Source organism: Hibiscus syriacus, unplaced genomic scaffold (assembly GCF_006381635.1).
Source record: "Hibiscus syriacus cultivar Baekdansim isolate YM2019G1 unplaced genomic scaffold, ASM638163v2 tig00002840_pilon, whole genome shotgun sequence".
Classification (NCBI taxonomy): Eukaryota; Viridiplantae; Streptophyta; class Magnoliopsida; order Malvales; family Malvaceae; genus Hibiscus; species Hibiscus syriacus.
In genome coordinates, this window is record NW_024061947.1 from 8,252,696 (window position 1) to 8,272,818 (window position 20,123).

Here is a 20,123-nt window from a genome sequence, read left to right on the forward strand (position 1 = left end):
GTTAAGAAAAATGATGGTTCAATGCGTCTCTGCATTGATTACCGGCAGCTCAATAAGGTGACAATCAAGAATAAGTATCCCCTTCCTCGAATTGATGATTTGTTTGATCAATTAAAAGGAGCTTCGGTATTCTCGAAGATTTACATACGTTATGGTTATCATTAATTGAAGATTCAAGAGAAAGACATTATGAAAACAACCTTTAGAACAAGATATGGACATTTCGAGTTCATTGTGATGCCATTTGGAGTGACAAATGCACCTGTTGCTTTCATGGATCTCATGAATAGGATATTTTAACCTTATTTAGACTAGTTTGTGGTTGTATTTATTGATGACATATTGATATACACAAAATTTCATGAAGAACATAGCACTCATTTGAGGATAGTCTTACAAATTCTCAGAGATAAGAAGTTTTATGCCAAACTGTCCAAATGTTAGTTTTGGCCAAATGAAGTAACTTTCATGGGGAATGTGATATCTGCAGATGGGATTAGGGTGGACCCTCAAAAGATAAAAGCTATAATGAACTGGGAAGTTCCAAAAAATGTGTCTGAAGTTCGGAGTTTCCTTGGACTTGTCGGTTATTATCGAAGATTCGTTAAGAATTTTTCGATGTTAGTATTGCCTTTAACAAAGCTGATGAGAAAGAACATACCATTTGTCTGGACTTCGGAGTACCGAGAAAGTTTTGAAACGTTAAAGAGAATTTTGACAGAAGCTCCTGTATTAGTTCAACCTGAATCCGGTAAGAATTTTGTGGTGTACAGTGACGCGCCCCATAATGGATTGGGATGTGTATTAATGCAAGAAGGGAAAGTGGTAGCATATGCATCAAGACAGTTGAAACCACATAAAAAGAATTATCCAACGCATGACTTGGAAATGGTTGTGGTAGTGTTTACTCTCAAGATTTGGCTTCACTACTTATACGGATAACGTTGTTACTTGTATACATATCATAAGTGCTTGAAGTATTTGATGACTCAAAAAGAGCTTAATTTGAGGCAAAAGAGATGGGTCGAGTTTTTAAAATATTATGATGTGATAATTGACTACAATCCGAGAAATGCTAATGTGGTAGCAGATGCTTTAAGTAGGAAAATGTTTGTACCCTTACGAGCTATGAACGCCAGATTATCTTTAACTGGAGACGGTGGTTTATGTGCAGAGTTAAAGCTTAAACAAGTGTGGTTGTATCGAATTAGAGAACTACAAAGTAAAAATGAATTGTGTTTGAAAAGAATAGAGCAAGTAAAGAATGGAGAAATTAAAGATTTTGAGGTTAAATCGGATGAGAATTTTTATTATAAAGAAAGAATTGTAATACCAGACGATGAGGAATTGAAGAAAGATCTATTGATAGAGGCTCATTACAGTACATTGAAGATGCACCCGAGTGGAACTAAGATGTATATGGATTTAAAAGACCAGTATTGGTGGTCAGGGATGAAAAAAGTATCACCGAATTTGTCTCTAAGTGTTTAGTATGTCAACAAGTCAAAACTGAGCATCAAGTTCCATCAGGATTATTGCAACCACTTTCCATTCCTCAATGAAACTGGGAAAATGTGATGATGGATTTTGTTTCGGGATTACCCTTGACTCCAAACAAAAGAGATGCAATATGGGTAATTGTTGATCGATTGACTAAGTCAGACATTTCCTTCCGGTTAGAACATATTTCTCTATAGAAAAGTACGCAGAGTTGTACATTAGAAAAATTATTAGATTGCATGAAGTGTTTGTCTCTATAGTTTTAGACCGGGACCGTCGATTTACTTCAAGATTCTGGAAATCCCTACATGGAGCTTTGGGAACTCGCTTAAACTTTAGTACGTCTTTTTATTCTCAGGCCAACGGACAATCAGAGATGACTATTCAGATCTTAGAAGATATGTTGAGAGCATGTGTAATTGAGTTAAAAGGGTAATGGGAGAAATATATATCATTGACAGAATTCGCTTACAACAATAGTTATCATTCCAGTATCAAGATGGCACCCTATGAGGCGTTATATGGGAGGAAATGTCGTACTCCATTAAACTGGTATGAACTCAAAGATCGAAGTGTTTTTGGTATGGATTTGATTCAAAATGTAGAAGAGAAAGTTCATGAAATTCAACATAATATCAAAGTGGCATTTGATCGACAAAAATCCTATTCTGATCTTAAAAGAAAATAGATTGAATTTGAAGTTGGAGATAAAGTTTTCCTTAAAGTATCTCCCTGGAAGAAAGTAGTATGGTTTGGTCGGAAAGAAAAGTTAAGTCCTAGATTTATCGGGCCATATGAGGTTGTTAAAAAGATAGGACCAATTTCATATCAGTTATCTTTGCCACTGAAAATGGAGAAAATTCATAATGTCTTTCATGTGTCCATGTTGCGGAGGTATAGGTCGGATCCCTTTCATATCGTTGCACCAGAACAAGTAGAAGTCCAACCTGATTTGACATATGAAGAAGAACCAGTGAGAATATTGGCTTATAAAGTCAAACGGTTAAGGAATAAGACTATTCCATTGGTCAAAGTATTGTGGAGGAATCACAAGATAGAAGAAGCAACGTGGGAGCTTGAATAAGATATGCGGCATCAGTATCCTCATTTGTTCATGCAATGAAAATTCGATGACAAATTTTCTTAAGGGGGATATTTGTAACATCTTTAATACCGGGTTAGTGATCAAATTATGAGATTTTAAATTTCAGTGACCAAACTAGAAAAATTGAGAAAAAATCAAGGATTTAATCGAAACATTTGGTGAAGGATGATTTAGCAAATGAAAGAAGAAGAAAGGGGTAAATGAGTCATTGAACAAGGAAAATAATTAAATAATAATTGTGGGTATTTTAATACCCATGTGGAGCATGTTTTGGGAAACAAAGTTTCCAAACAATTCTTCATCTTCTTCTTCTCCACCGTGAAGCACCCCAAGCCAAGGTGAGTTTGATTTCTTTTGGTTAATCCTTAAGATTCAAGTATGGTTTTGGTTAATGAAGATTTAGGAAACATGATGGAGATGAAAAAGGTCATAGAAACTCAAAGATTTGTAAGTTATGAAGGATTAAAGATAAGGAGTGGATAAGTGAAATTTTGAATAAGGATGTATAAATGAATTTAGAAGTTAAATTTGACTTGTCATATGTATGAATAGAAAGTTATAAGTGTTAGAAGTAATTTTCGATTACATGGAAAAGTTAGTAAGATTCTTAGTTTTAAGAATCTGAATGAGATATATGAGATAATAAGGTGTTGGAACGATAGAAGTTAGTTAAATTGGTTGTAGTTGAGTTGAGTGATATAAAAGAAGTTTTATATAAGGAAATTTAATGAAGAGTTCTAGAATTTTTGGGGGAAAAAGTATGTTCTGGGCAGGGTGTATCGATACACTATGAATAGGTACCGATACCCTAAGACCAATGTTGAAGGTGTATCGATACATTAAGGGATGTACTGATACCTGTGAATTTCGAATTGAATTTGGGTACCGATACACCAGGAGTGTATCGGTACACTCCAAAAGGAAAATAGGAATTTTACCTGATTAAATTAGTTTAAGTTATTAGCATTGAATTATAAGGTTTAAATTTCTGATAATTATCTTGAAAATTATATTTATGTAGATACAGAGCCTAAACGAGTTCCAGAACAATTGACAAGTAGGATTGATCGAGGAAAAGACAAGGAAATATAGGTGAGTGCATATACATAGCATGATATTATAGTGATCTATTCCGCTTTAGACTTGTGATAAGTCTAGAGTCAATACAATAATATATGATTACATTCTATTCTATAATACATGACATGAGTTTATATTAAATGCATTATGTGATGATGATTATAAATAAATATGCACGAAAAGTTACTTGAGCTATGTGATAAAGGTAAGGAATTATATGTCTACGAGATATACTATGTGAATTGTGATAAGCCCATGTTATGTAGATGAAAACTATAGGTATAGTTGGCATGCCAAGAGTAGAGGGTCTACACGGTCCTTCAGGACATATTTGTATTCTTTGGAACATGTGTGAGGTCTTTTGAGACACATACTTGATCCTTGGCATATGTATATGATTCTTAAGGAATTTCTACGTGATCCTTATAGACATCTTATATGGCACTTCGGTGCATTTCTACGCAGTCCTTCGGGACAAATTCTACGTGCCCCTAGTGAGAATTTATACGAGATGTGGTGACAGTATAGTGCACAACCTCACATACCTCGGGTTCTCAGTATTGTATCATAGGCTAGTGAACTTATTATATGAATTCATGATGGTTAATTTGGTTAGATTATGGGTAAGATACATGGTTATGCAACTTGCATGGATTAAATATGTGATTTCATTACATTTCATATCATTATATTTCATTGTTATTATCATTATGTCTCACTAAGTCGATGACTTAGCATGTAAGCGTTTTACACGTAGGTACCGAAAAGTAGAAAGATCCAATATAAGCTCAACAGAATAACATATCTCCACTTAAAATCAGATCAGAAGTAAATTACACAGTATGTCTTGTTATGTGATAAATAGGTTGACATGTAAACGAAGTCGTTAAATTAAGTATGTATGCTCTAATCGAGTTTTGTAATGTTTTAAACGTATTTATGCAAATGATGACTTTATAATGATGAAAGTTTTAAATTTTTATGAGTTTTATATATGTTGGGTTGAAAATATTGTAACAGCGTATCGATACACTATAGCAGAATCGATACACATTTCACATTCGATGTTTTTGTGCATCGGTACTGTTCATTACTGTTCACACAGTATCGATACTATTCATACAATATAGTACTATTCATAAAAAAATTTTGCCTTAAATTTATTATAACGAAACACAATTCAACAATATATTATCGTATTTTCTTAATATAAATCCAAATGTTCTGTTATTTTGTAAGAATATCGTTTTAAAAAGTCAATGTGACATCTCAGACTCGTATCTGGTCGGATACAGGTTGGTGGCGTTACATCAAGCTTTGGTAATAATTCACACATATCCTTTTTAAGGATAAATGGGCTCAATCCAGGCCCAAATTAAATCCAAAATGGACGAAGCTCCCTTACAAGGCTAATGAGTTTGTCTAAACACTTTCGGGTTAGCCCAAATTACTTGTTACACATAATATTAAAATTAACACCTAATGTTTGGTCAAATGGCTATTTTGACCTTTGTTTTTTTTCTTTCAAAGCAAACATTTTAACTTTTGATTAGAATAACTCATGTTGAATGAAAATTATTAGTTAACTAACAGTCATTACATGTGGTGATGTGTCACATGTCATGTAACTTAAGGCGATGAAATAAAATCAGGCTCGTGCAATGATAAGTAATGGTGAGTAGTCAATATAAATATAATAAAAAAATTATCAAATATTATTTATATATATATAATCTTTCAATTTAAAATTTTAATAACAACTAAAATTAGTATAATTACATGTTCTAAATAACTTTTAAATTTATGTAAAAAATACATAATTCAAAATATAATATTTTCATCAATTATGATGAATTTTATGTTTCATAAAACTAAAATCATATATGATCAAGGCAAAATAAATATTGAATAAGTTCGATTGAATAAAATAGAGGAATACCTTTTAAAGTTTTATTATAATCTTATAGGTGATGTTGAAAATTTGAACTGCTAATAACACTATAAATTCATAAATAATTAAAGAATAAAATAAAATTAAAGTATGAAAATTCAGGAAAAAAAAGTAATAAAAAACCTGTAGAAGAACATCAAAAACTTAAAAAATTTAGTTAAAATATTCAAATACCTTCGGACTTTAAAAAAAAAATTATTTGAATTTAAAAAGCACAAAATAAATATAAATAAATAAGAAAGGGAGAACATCATAGCATATAAGTTATAAGAATTGTATTTCTTAATTTAAGATTTTGAAGAGATAAAATTGTAATTAAATTTGAAATTAAATAGGACTCTAATTAATTTAATTTTGATTAAATAGAATTATAATTAAAAATTCTAAATATATATATATATATATATATATAAATATTTGAGACTGGGGGCTATGGCCTAGGTAGGCCTAGACCTACATCCGTCCCTGATGAAACTGTAGAGTTTGATTCGTCATAGGGCTTTAAAATTTAGGGGTCATACACATGAATATCATTTAGGCCCGTCCATATATAATATTTTCTTAGTAATATTTACGTTTAAAGGAAAAGTAAACTTTTTGTTTGATTCTCTAGAAAATGACAGAGAAAGTTATTAAGTTTTTCATGATGAATTTTGATAAAAGAAACCTTATAATTTCAAAATTTTCAAATTAATATTTATTATTAAATATTTTAAGGGTCTCATTTTTTCAAATTATCATAGAGACTCCACATCATTTGGGACGGACCTGTATAAAATATATCACATCAACAATTAAACAAGTGCAATAATATCACATCAACGACATACGTTGACTGTTAATCAATTTATAATTTTATCTAATATAGATAATTTTAATTAAAAATTGAATAATTGAGAATTAAAATACTCCAAAAAGAGAATATAGAATAAAATTATTATTTAAAAATATCAAAAGGTTAATTTTAATAATATATCATTTACTTATTGATGGATTGTCTTTGTGTTAATTATATCATTTAATTTTTATAGTTGGTTCAAGTAGTAAATAGTTTGATATCGCTTAAGTAAGGTCTCAAATTCGAATTATTGTATATTTAGAAAATCTTTGCTAGGAAATTTACCTATCGAAATCAGTTGTGCGACGCATATCAATCCGGATTAATTAAGATAAAATCTTAAAACTGAGAGTACATAAAAAAAAAAGCTCATTATTCCGGAACAAACAATACCCCTTCGAGGGGAAAGGGTATAACAATTGACGGATTTCACGAAAAACGTAGGCTGCAATAATTGGGATGCCGATCAACTTAATATAACATGGATTTAGGAATTTGTAATAAATTTCTCACTATCGATTTTGTCTGTAATCAGACTCATATACTGTACTTACTATGGAAAAATAGATCTAGCAGTGCAACGAAATTTTAATTATTTTTTAATAAATTCAAAATCATCTCAGTTAGTTAAAAAAACATTCAATAAGTTTGTATTTAAATGTGTTTAAAACCGATCTAGAAAGTTGGTGAAATAGATTTACAATGTTTATTAAAGTGATCATTTTAACTCTTATTATTTTTTTAGCACTTTGACCTTAATATTTATTTCGGGGCAAAAAGCCCTCCATGAATGAAAATCATTAGTTGGCAAACGATTAAAGCTCCAAAATAAGACCTTTTTATCCCAAAATGAAACATTGGGGGCTCAAAATACTCCACAATAAAAAAATAAAGATCAAAATGATTATTTAATCAAACATCGAAGACATTTTTATCCTAAGATAAGATGTTGGGAGTCAATATACTCTAAAAAATAAAATAACTATTTTAATAAATATTAGGGGCTAATTTTAACATTATGTCATTTACAATTCTACTTAACTTGTTTGTAAAGATTTACCTTATTTGTTTAAATCAAAATAATATCTAATTATGTTTAAATGGTAAAATGGAGTTTTATCTTTTGCATATTTAAAATTAAAAGTTATTATTATTTGTTTAAAGTTGATTATTAAAATATATCTAGTTAGATTAAATCTCTCTTGAAAATCCCCTATAAATAGTGAGTTAGCCTGCTAGGTTAAACACAAGTAACAAGTTTTTAGTAAGTTCTTTGACAAGTTCAAAAGAAGAAAAGTTTTCTCTTCCACTAGTTTTCCGGTGATAGTCGAAGGCAAGGATTATTTGTGATCTCTACAGATGTGCTATTGTAGTTGATTATAAGTTGTTGTATCTTGAGAGATTGACGAACTCGAGCACCAAAGGAGTGGCCGAAAATATGTTTTAAGGAAACTATGTAGCGACAAACCTCAACTGATTCCGATATCAACTAATCAAAATAAAAGAGTATTTTTCTTTCTATTTAATTTTGATTTACTTTGTGAAGTTTAACTTCTTTGTTTTATTTTCTCAGGTTTGATTTCGTCTCAAATTGTTACTTTGGTCAACAATATTAAGACAATAAACTCGTCCATTCTCTTTATTTTTTATAATGATTTTTTTATTATTATTTTTTTATATTATTCTCGGATTAACGATCTCTCTCTAACCGTTTTAAATACATTTAGATGTAATGAAATAAAGAATATAATATATTAGCCTTGGAGAAGTCATTCATGGACTAATTAATTAAAGCAATTAGATTTATTTACTAGTTAAATAACTTACACATGCATGTCATATTTTAATTATGTTATAGTCATAAAGATTTTACCATAATAAAATGAAAAAATAACTTTAGTGACCGAAAATGCCTTATAATATACGATTTTAACCAACTTTTTTTGGATTTGCGAAAATAACCAACAAATTCGCAATGCGAACTCCAATTTCGCAACACAGTTTTCATATTCGCAACACGATTTTCAAATTTACAACGCGATTCTCCAAATTCGCAACGCTAATTACTGATATAGGTAAACACAATTATTCACCACTCAGTTTTCAAATTCGCAACGCGAAGTTCGTTTTCGCAACACTAATTACCAATATAGGTAAACACAACTATTCGCAACGCGAATTTCGTTTTCACAACACGAATTCGCCAATTTTGCAACTAAATTACCGATTTAGGTAAACTCGGTGGAAAAAAACCGGTAAAAAATTCGAATTCGACAATTTGAAAACTGAGTTGCGAATTTGGCAAATTCGTGTTGCGAAATGTAAAATCTCGCCTCTTAAAGAAAAAATCGTGAGTAAATAATAATTTGATATTTGTCAATTTTAAAAGTGAGTAACTAATCACAATTAGTTCAATAGATTAGAAGATTTTTTTAGTTCAATATGGTGGTCACACGTAGAATTTTGATTAGTAAAAAATCTCGTTGCGAATTTGAAAACTGAGTTGTGAATAGTTGTGTTTACCTATATCGGTAATTAGCGTTGCGAATTTGAAAACTGAGTTGCGAATTTGGAGAATCGTGTTGCGAATTTGAAAACTGAGTTGCGAATAGTTGTATTTACATATATCGGTAATTAGCGTTGCGAATTTGGAAAATCGCGTTGCAAAAACGAAATTTGCGTTGCGAATTTAGAAATTGTGTTGCGAATTTGGAGTTCGCGTTGCGAATTTGAGATCGAGTTGCGAATTTGTTGGTTATTTTCGCAAATCCAAAAAAAGTTGATTAAAATCGTATATTATAAGGCATTTTCGGTCACTGAAATTATTTTCTCTAATAAAATACATGAACAATTCTATTTTATTTTATTCATTTCAAATATTGAGTTAATATGATCACATAATTTTGTTTCACTTCAAATTTATTATTTAATCTAAAATAAATATTTAATTAAATAAATTTCTAAAGTAATAATTAGCCTTAGATCAAATTAATTATTAATCCGAGAAAATACCTAATATTTCATGAGTAAATCCAATAATATGTTTCTCTTGTTCACGATTTCGTTTATGTGTTGCGTTGAAAGTAAGTTATAATAAAGTAATGGATCGACAACTAGAATCCATTTGTTTTATTAAAAATATTTTTATTTTTCATAAAATGAAATATATTTTTTTAAAAAATATTTTATAGTATTTGAAAGAGGTTATATAAATCATTTTTTATTAGTTGGTGAATTTTTTAGAATTTATTTATTATAAATATTAAATACCATAAATAATATTATTTATCATAAAAATTTGATGTTATTATTTTTAAAATATTAGAATCATTTATTTATTTATTATTAAAATTTTATTTCTATAATTTTATTAATAAAAATATTAAGATTGTACATTCTATTGAAATAAAAATATTTTAAATTATATTAATTATTGTCTGGGTCGATGTAGCTCCTTCTAGGGTTGAATATTTTATTTGGCAAGTAGTACACAAGAAGGTAGAGTTAATAAAACATGGGGTGCAAGGTATAGGAGATCCTTATTGTCCGTTTTGTGGATTGGTTCAAGAAACGGTTTCTCACATATTCTTTTCTTGCAAAGTGTCCTGGGGTTATGGGTTAGCTTTTTACGCCGGTGGGAGGTTTCCTTTGCAATTTTGTAATGCCCTGTAGCCTTATTTTCTATTTGGTTTGATCTTGTGCCACACTCATGCGTTTGGGCTTTCATCCCAGGAGCTGTTTTGTGGTCAATTTGGAAAAATGAGAAATGATATTATTTTTAATAATGGGAAATTAGATTGCGCTTTGTTATCTTTTCTCTCAAGGTACAGAGTAGCATCATGATTTTCTTCAAAATTTCCTAAATTGATGGTCTCTTTCGATAGTCTTGTGAGAGATCTGGTGCTAGTTGATCGTGTTATATTAGACGAAAAAATATCTCAAAAGGTAGCTAGTTGGTCTCCACCTCCTACTGGTTTTATTAAAGTTAATGTAGATGGTGCTATGGACAAGTGGTGGTCGAAGGGAGGCATTGGTGAGATTATCAGAGATGAGAAAGGAGTGATGTTGGGTTCGTTCTCAGAAAAAGTGGGATATGGTCCTCCTATTATTGCAAAATTGATGGCAGTGAGGAGAGGTTTGAATTTGTTCCTTGATTCGGGTTTGTCGGTGAATCAAAGGCTTATTTTGGAGTCCGATAGTGCGGTGGCAGTGGAGTGGATAAAAAATCCAGCTAGCTCCACCTATGTTTCTATCCATTGTTAAAGATATTGCAGACATTGTGGTCAATAAAGGGGTCATTGTTCGTCATGTTGCGAGAGTAACTTATTGTGAAGCGGGTGAATTTGCCAAACTAGGGATAGGTTAAATGATGGGGAATTAATTGGGTTGTTGTTGTTCTATTATTGGTATATCAGGAAGATTTGGGAATGGTATATGTTTGTATCTGGTTGATTAACCTAGGAGGTAGTTTTTGTGTAAGGTATTAACATACACATGTAGGTAGTGTTGTTTTGCACTGTGTTGAGTGGGCTGCCATTGTTTTTGGATGGTAGTGTGATATTATTGTACATGGTTCTTATGCAATAAAAATTTTAAGACACTCTTTTCCTCCTTCCAATGTCCGTCGAGTCTTTGTTACTTAACGGTTATGAAGGGAGTTTTTAACGAGACATTCCTTTTTATCAAAAAAAACTTTTATTAAAGTAATTGTATTATATTATATTTTAAAGAGTATTAATTTATATATTTTAAATGTCTTTATTCAAATATTGTTAGATTATTATATTAATATTAAATACATAAATAATATTATTCATTATTAATAATCTAATAATATTATTTATATAAATTAATAAATAACATAAATTTTATTAATAATTTATTATATATTATTAAAATAAAAATATAATATTTATTATTATTAAAAAATAATTGAGTGTATTATTATAATATAAAAATATAATATAATATTATTATAAATATTAATAAATATATTTTAAATATTTAAATAATTAATATTTTGATTAAAATGATATTTTTAATATTAAATTCATAAAATAAAATTATTTTGATTATTTATTATTTGCAGTGAAAAGTTCGAAAAAATGACCTATAGAAAATCAGACCGTAAGTCATTTTTTAGAAAATGTAAAGGAAATTTCATTGACCAATCAATTTTCCTATAACTAAACAATGGATAATAAAGAAAACGTTTTTCAAAAATTATTTTACGTGAAACAAACAAATGCTTGAGTGTGAGTGTGAGTGTGAGTGTGAGTGTGAGTGTGTAACTAAGATAGTGACTCAGATTAAGATTAAACGCACAATGAGCACCAGAACTGAATTGGTCTACAATAAGCAACGAAATGCAGCGGCAACCGGTTAGTCGTGGAAAGGCATCACGCCGGTGACAGCAACAAATCTAGCTGGACATGCAAATTTACACACAACAAAGCAAATGGAATCAAACAAATATGTTACGTTTCTTGAGATCTCGGTCCAAATCAAAAGGAGTATACCGTTCACGATAAGGCTCGACGAACGTATGCTTGTAACACAAAAATCTTTAGCAGTAAGTAACCTAGGTTCTATGAAAACCATCAAATCTCTTAATTGCAGAGGTGGATGTAAGGGACACCCGAACCCGAACCACGTGTATATGAATATGACAATTCGAGCAAAGTATTCTCTTGTACTAGCTTTCAAACATTGTCATGACCGAGAGAAATACCATACATAAAGTCCAACAAGAAGTCACGATCAAAATCTACCACGGCCATTTGAAGGCCACATGTTGCCTATAGCCTACACTCAATCATGTAAACAGGGACGGACCGAGGAGCCGGATGAGAACAATCGTCCTCCTGAAAATTTAAAGTGACAATATATTTTAGATTTTTTATATATATTTTCTATTAATGAAAATTTGTTTTCGCTTGTTCTTGAAATTTTATAAGTTCAAGTCTGTCTCCTAATATAAAATTATGTATTTGTCCCTACATGTAAATATAATTCTTTTCTTGAAAACCTCATCTCTTCAATCAAGATATATGTGTCATGAGATCATTACTCTATTCTCAAAAGATATGACTGAAAGTATGTGCAGCACCATTATTTATAAACTTCAAGACTTCCTTTTTTTAGGATTCATGTCTATTATTTTTCCAAGACTGAAATTCTTCCCAACTTAATCTCGGTACTTCCTCTTCATGATTGTCCGTCCTACTTACCCCATTTACTGAGGCGTTCGGTATGAAATCGGACTACCGCTTATCACGGACCATTATTTTATCTCCAAAAGACATATATTAGAATATGAACACCACCATTTATAAACTCTAAAACCTCCCCTTTTTGTCTCCAGCCTCTCCAAGGCGTGAAATTTACTTACCACCAACCACACTAGCATATTAAACTAAAACATCTACCAGAAGTCATTATATGTCGTAATCATCTTCCTATGTAAGCCAGAAACTTCAACAAACCATCAACAATAAAAATTACAAATAATGTAGACACCTAAACAAATTCATTCTTTGAGTTGTAGAAATATTTTGAACACAACCTTCTCCGAGTTATTTAATCAGTGACTGTTTGTTACTCCATCTTTTTCTGATTATTATAAAAGTTTCACCTACCTAAAATTTAAAACATGGTTTCATCTCTTTCCCCACACTAGCTACCAGAAAACCATAAAAATTTATCAAAATAACAACATCAAAATGATAACAGTAGAGCAATAATTCATGAGCTATTTTTTGTCTTCGTATACAGGCAATGATCAATTAAGAAATGACGTAATTAAATAAAATAAAACCAATGAAAGCAACTATAACAGGGAAATTACCGAATCCAAATATTCATTCAAATAATAGGAGAATGAGGATTTAATCAATTACCCTTCATGAAATAAATATAAGAAAGAAAACGAAATTGCGTGAAAAGAAAATGGCGGTGTAAGGGAGTTGAGTTGAAGAAAACCGGAGGAAAGAGAGGTCGGCGAGAACCACGACGGCCGCACGGTAGTAAAACGATATCAAACTACTTACCACTTGAACCAACCCTATTGGTGTTTTCTAATACATTTACAATCCATAAATTATTCATGATTTTCAAAATCAACAGAATATATGAATGCACTTAAATTCAGTAGAATATCGAAATCAACATATGTACAAATAACGTGTTTGCTCAAAATCAAGATGACAACAGTAGAATATCAAAATCAAAGGTATTTTTTTTCCAAAATGAAAATTGATATATGAATGCACTTAAATTATGCAGAATATCAAAATCAAAATGACAACAATAGTTCAATAATTTATATGTACAAAAAAACGTGTTTTTTTAAAATAATATACAAATTATAATGCATATGTCATTCAAAATTTTCAATTTCTAAGTAAAAGATAAATGTATTTAAGTAGAATAAAATTTTATAATTTTTTTAGAAGTAAACTATCTTTATAAACTTAGCCGCTACTTACATTAGGGGTGCATTTGGTTCACGGAATGTAAGATTACCAGTGTGAATAAAAGATTACCAGGGAATATGATTACTGGGAATGTTGTATTTTGTGTTTGGTTGGTTTAGCATGAATGTAAGATTAATGTGTTTGGTTAAAGGAATAAAATATTATTAAAATGTATATTTGACCAAATTGTCCTTATTATATATTTGTTTTTTTAACAAGTTGGAAAATATTTATATATTTTCTTTAAAAAAATTAAATTCATAATATATATATATATATTTTACAAAATTGAAAATATAAAAAGGTTTAATGAAAGGGTAAAATTTTATTTTAACCCCTGAACTTCATATAATATTTTAATTATAGATTTTTTTTGTAAATCTAAAATAGTTTAAGGATAAATTTGTAATTTAACCTTCGTAGAATTTTTATTATTCAATGACAGAATAAGAATATTTTTGAAAGAAATTTTTTTAAGGCCATTTTAGTTCAAAACACTGGTAATCCAATAATACCTAAGGAAATGGAGGTAATGACATTCCCGGTAATATACCCCAAAAAATCCACTATTGGTAATATAAAATTACCGGGAATGACATTCCCGGCCAACCAAATGGGAGAATGTGGATTTCATTCCCATGAGAATCTCACATTCTCCCAACCAAACACACCCTAGAAAGTATCACATCCAAAATATATTAGGGTGAATGATAAGTGTTATGATTACAAGATAATATTTATTTAAAACTTTTTTAGTTACTGACAGTGCAAGCACATTTAGTAGATATAATTATCGTAATTATTTAAATATGTGTTGTCTAAGAAAAATAATATTCCTTTTGATTGTTGAGATCATTTAATGAATTACGAAATATTTTAAAAGAAATGATTAATTTAGTATTGACCTTGGTCTTTGAATAGTAGGTCTCATATATAATGCATTTATTTACATTGCCAAAATCATCAACTAACAAAGCAGGTAAGGATTTATGAATACAAATTAAGCGTCTGTTTGGAATGGAGAAAACATTTTACGGAAAATGTTTTCTCAATTTTACTGTGTTTGGTTCCCGTCAAACACCTGGGTTAACGTAAAATATTTTACGGTCAATGAAAAAGTGAGGAAAACACGGTATTATCGCTTCAATTTTGGGTTTGTTCTGTTTATGATTCTCTTGTTGTGGATTTGGTTTATGAACAATATTTAATCATATATTAATTGGCAAGGATCAGATGAAGTAAAGCACCTATTGCAATCAAAATAAGCTAGACCTCTTGTTTGAATTAATAACTTATTTGAGATCCATCTGGTGCTTAGTGGGAACCTTCATCATCGGTTTTGAGCTGATACAAATTATCGAATTGATTCATTTATATGCTTTGTTTACTAGTCTGTCAGAATACTGTGTGCATACAGTTCTGCTCCCGTTCGATGCTTCCTTTCATCTGTTCTTAAGGATTATGATAACACTCTCTTTAGTGCAACTTCTGTTGTAAATTCTTTGATTTACTTCTCATTTTATGTCCAGGGAAAAGTTAAGTATCTTGGCAGACCAGTATTACCTTCCGGCTGTGAAGGAGAAGTTGGCCCATGTGGGGCTGTTGGTGCAATGGATTCCTTAAACTTGGGCGGGTATGGTGTAGAGCTTGCTTTGAAGAATATGGAGTATAAGGCCATGGATGACAGTACCGTAATGAAAGGTTAGCATTTTTGCTGGAGCAGTTGCAAATTCAAAAGCCACCCCTTTTTCTTGACCTTTGTATCAATTTGGCCAATAGGTTTATTTTACCATGTATTTTTTCTTTACTTTTTCCAAGGCTTCTATGTATTATGTATTATGTAGTTATCTTCTATTTTTTTTTTCAATTGCCATTATGGATCTTTGCATTTGAATTCAATTGTGATATTTCCTTGGCAGATGTAGCAATATGTTTGTGGTTGATGTTTTTGGTTTCTATATATGGATCTTCTTTAATCATACTGTTCTCTCTAATGCATACACTTTTGTCTTGGTGTTCTAACTTGTTTGCTCTATGGTTTTTGGAAACTTTCAAGCTTGATTTGTCCTTTAATCTTTTAATATTATTATTATTATTTCTTTTTTGAGGTTTTTCTCCTTATGAATACATCTCATTCTTCTTCATCGTTCTCAATTGTAGTACAACTTCTTGGGAATGCCTATGGTGTTCTATTACAAATATGGATATCTTGAATAAAATGCATTCATGCAAGTTTTATTTTAGCATGCATGCTTGTTTGCTTCTAATCACATGCTTTATTTCTTTGGTTGAGATATCTAAGGACTTGAGGTTTGAATTGCAGGTGTAATTCTAGAAGATCCTCATACTAAAGATCTTAGCCAAGAAGTTAGGGGGTTTATATATGAATAAACTTAAAGAACTGAACCTTCCACTCTGGGGAGGAGTAAACACTAGTCATGATTTTCTAACTGTGAAATGTGAACCATGTCATCCTGAAGTTAATATTTTCTTTCATCTCCTTTTCAGGAACGCAAACCTGACCTTACATCAGAGATAATGGCATTCAGGGATTATCTTTTGTCATCAACAGTATCAGACACACTTGATGTTTGGGAACCGCAAGGTATTGTTTAGTTAAGGTTTTCTTTTTCCTTCTAGTTATGAATGTCTAGTCTTCAAATTGCCAAAAATTTCCCCTTTGAACAGATTTAGGCATCAAACTGCAAAGAGAATAGTACAGGCCTCTGATCCTTTGCAGTCGATGCAAGAAATCAACCAAAATTTTCCTAGTGTAGTGTCTTCTTTATCTCGAATGAAGGTAACTTCTTGGTGACTCTCTCAGTGTTTTAGCAGCTGTAATATTTATAATATAGGCTCCAACAATAAGGTGCCCAATTTTGTTTTCTAATCAGTTTATACAAATTCATGCATTTTTCAGCTCAATGATTCAATTATAGAAGAGATACTTGCAAACCAGAGAATGATCCCTCCTGGCAAGTCCCTGATGGCTCTTAACGGTGCTTTAATCAATATTGAAGATATTGACCTTTATCTGTAATGCTCTTTCTCCCCTATTTCTTTTGTTCTTCACTGAAAATTTTATCTGTTGACTGTTTAGAATTCATGACATTTTTAAATATTTATATTTGGTCCATCTATACTTGAAGATTTTATCCATTGTCTCCAAACAGTTTTTAACAATATAAAGTTTATCGTGTGAAAAGGAATTCATGGTGAAACTTTGGGGATTTTACACATGTTGTAAAGCATGACAGATCAGTATGATAAATTCTTACCATTCATCGATTCTTCTATGAGAAATGTTTTTTCACCATTGATTTAGATATATAGCAATTCATGTTAAAATAGTTCAAATAGATAAATAAATCGTGTAATTTTAGTGAGAATGAATTCTAAATCTGATACTTTTATTGCAAATGCAGTGCAAATGTTCATTATTTAACCTCCAAGTTTTTCTCTATTAAAAAAAATACTCTGTTGTGAGTTTGAGCACACTATAATATCTTATGATTTAGGGATTTAATTTGATGCATATATCATTATATATTACGGTTGGATATTATTGTTGTTTTAATGTGATAAATCCTTTAATTATATATTTTGACATTATTATTATTATTATTACAATGTTATGAACTATTGTTGTTTAATGTGGTGTACTATTAATTAAACTTACATAATTTTTATGAACTTTTATAATATATTTTTAATCAATTATTAATATTAATTTAAATAAACCTACATAATATTAATTATACGTTGAAATTCATTTCTAAAAATACGAATGAATAAGCATCATGAAGATTTTAAACCTAAAATAGTGTATTTATAACACAATCAACATAAATTATTAATATTATTTAAAAATTTAGTTTGATGTACTAATAAAAATACATATTTTTATAAAATATAATTATATAAAAAATGAACCTTTAAAGCTAAGTTAAAGAATAAAAACATATCGAATATGTAGGCTTCTTTATTAAAAACATATTCTGAAAATTATTTTCAGAAAAATTAAACAAACAGTATAAAACATTTTACAATATATCATCCAAACACTGAAAAATATTTTTTAAAAAATATTTTCTAAAAATATAATTTATATTTTAGATTTCATTTTTCGAAAACTGTTTTCGTTGAAAAAAAAAATCATAAATCATTAAATTGTATAATATTAGTCTATCACTAAGGACTAGGACCTTTTTCTTTCCTTTCTCCCCCACAACCTTTTGTGATGAACTCATAGTACACCCTTTATTTACAAGGATTTAAAGTTTTTTTTTTTTGGTATTTAATGTTATTTGACTTTCATCGTCAACTGAACCTAAAAGCTTTACATTTCAAAAGAAAAAACAAACTCTGAATCTGCACCAGCAGACAAACAAATCCAATATCCACAAAGACCATAAAAAGTTGACTTGAAAATGGAGTACTCTATCTCCCTTCCATCTGTCCCTGAGCTTTGTGGAGGGAAAATGGCTGTGAAGTTCATGGAGGGGCCATTCTCCGCTACATTTCATACAACAAAATGAGTCGTGGGACAACTCTCTCTTTTGGGCACTTGAACCAATGCGGTGCTGGCAATGGGAGAAAGTGAGTGATTTTCAGGTTAAAAACTTCAAACGCTACACCAAGAATAATGCAATAGCTCTATGACATGATACAGTACCAAAATGATGTTCAAAATATACTCCATTCGAGTTAACAACAGTGAAGGAGTAAACATGGAAAACAGACGTTTAGACTTTTGAAGGGTGTGAGAGGTCAAGATCTTAACCCCTCTTTTTATTTATTTTTAGGTTAAAGGGAGATGGGAGAAGAAGAAGAAAAAAGGGGTTTGGGATTGGGATTGGGATTGGGAAGAAGGAAAAGCAAAAAAAAATATATAAAAAGGCAAAGGAAAAGGAAAGGAATTTCAGTGCCATCAATTCAATACTGTTCTTACACTGTCATCCATTTGATACCCCCTTTGCAATTCTATTTCTTTTCACTGCACATTTTGCACCAACTTTTCCTTTACACGACTTGACCATTTCCTCCCCAAGCCACCATCTTTTTCATTTATTCTCTTTCCCAGCTACCATTCCATCTCTATTGTTACAAGTAGGTACGATTAAATGATCACAAAGTAACAAAAAGATATAACCCATTAAAGGATGATAATAGTAGAAGGGAGTACCTTCTCCCTACAGTCAAGACAGATTTAAAAATAGGACACATATAGATTAATAATATAAAATTTTAGGTAGCCACCGTCCGTAAAATAAATAATTAATAAAAAAAATTCAGATTTTAGGGTGAGTATAAAAAATTTCAGGGTAGACGCCATTGGTAAAATAAGTAATTAATCAAAGAAATTTTGGATTTCACACCGAACTCTGGCTCCGCTACTGCCTAGATGATTTTGATTCAAACAGTTGTTTTTGTATGGTACGTGCAAAATTATTAACAAATATTACCTTATAATCGTCCAAAATTATCAAAAAATAATAATAACACGATTTTATGTGAAAAAACTCTAAATGAGAAAAAAATAACATAGAAAAAATATTTCACTATAGTCAATTATAAATGACAGAAGGATTATATGAGAGTACATTAAACTATATAACCCTAGATCTATAGTTACACGAACGCAATAATCATAATTAAATAAAATTGTGCCATACCGTCGAGTAACCACAAGTTCTCACCATTTCTTTCAGTTTACTTCTTCACCGAGTTGCACCATATATAACTTTTGTTGGATCTGACAAAACATGCTACATGTCATATTTTAAGTTAATTACAATGATGGTGTGGTGTTGGGGGCGCACGTTTTGGCATGATTTAAAGAAGTAAAGAGAAGAGTTTTCTCAAGTCCATTCTTTTCTGCAAGCTGAAAAGGTTTCCAAGCAAAATGAAAACTAAGAGCGTAGAAATGTAAAGTAATTGGAGAAAGTGGGTGGAAATTCATTCCCCTTTTCTCCTACGATAATTCAGTTCTTGTTTAGACGGATGAAGCTCAAAGGCAACTATAAGCATAGAAGAGGGATATGTGATATTATGTTAGGAGATGGAAGGCAACAGTATGTATGTCTGTTTTTACTTTATGTTAAAAGTAAAATGAGTTATGGTATCTACTTTGATGGAATGTGGTCCATCGACACGTGCAAATGATGCCATTGT

At 30.4% G+C, this 20,123-nt stretch overlaps 1 long non-coding RNA gene across 1 annotated transcript; it reads left to right on the forward strand.

Annotated features, from left to right (window-relative positions):
* Window positions 1-15,363: 15,363 nt before the first annotated feature.
* Window positions 15,364-16,743, forward strand: LOC120153699. The gene is made up of 3 exons (XR_005518814.1): window positions 15,364-15,650; window positions 16,458-16,554; window positions 16,638-16,743. It is a non-coding gene; the product is annotated as an uncharacterized LOC120153699 (long non-coding RNA).
* The last annotated feature ends 3,380 nt before the right edge of the window (window positions 16,744-20,123 follow it).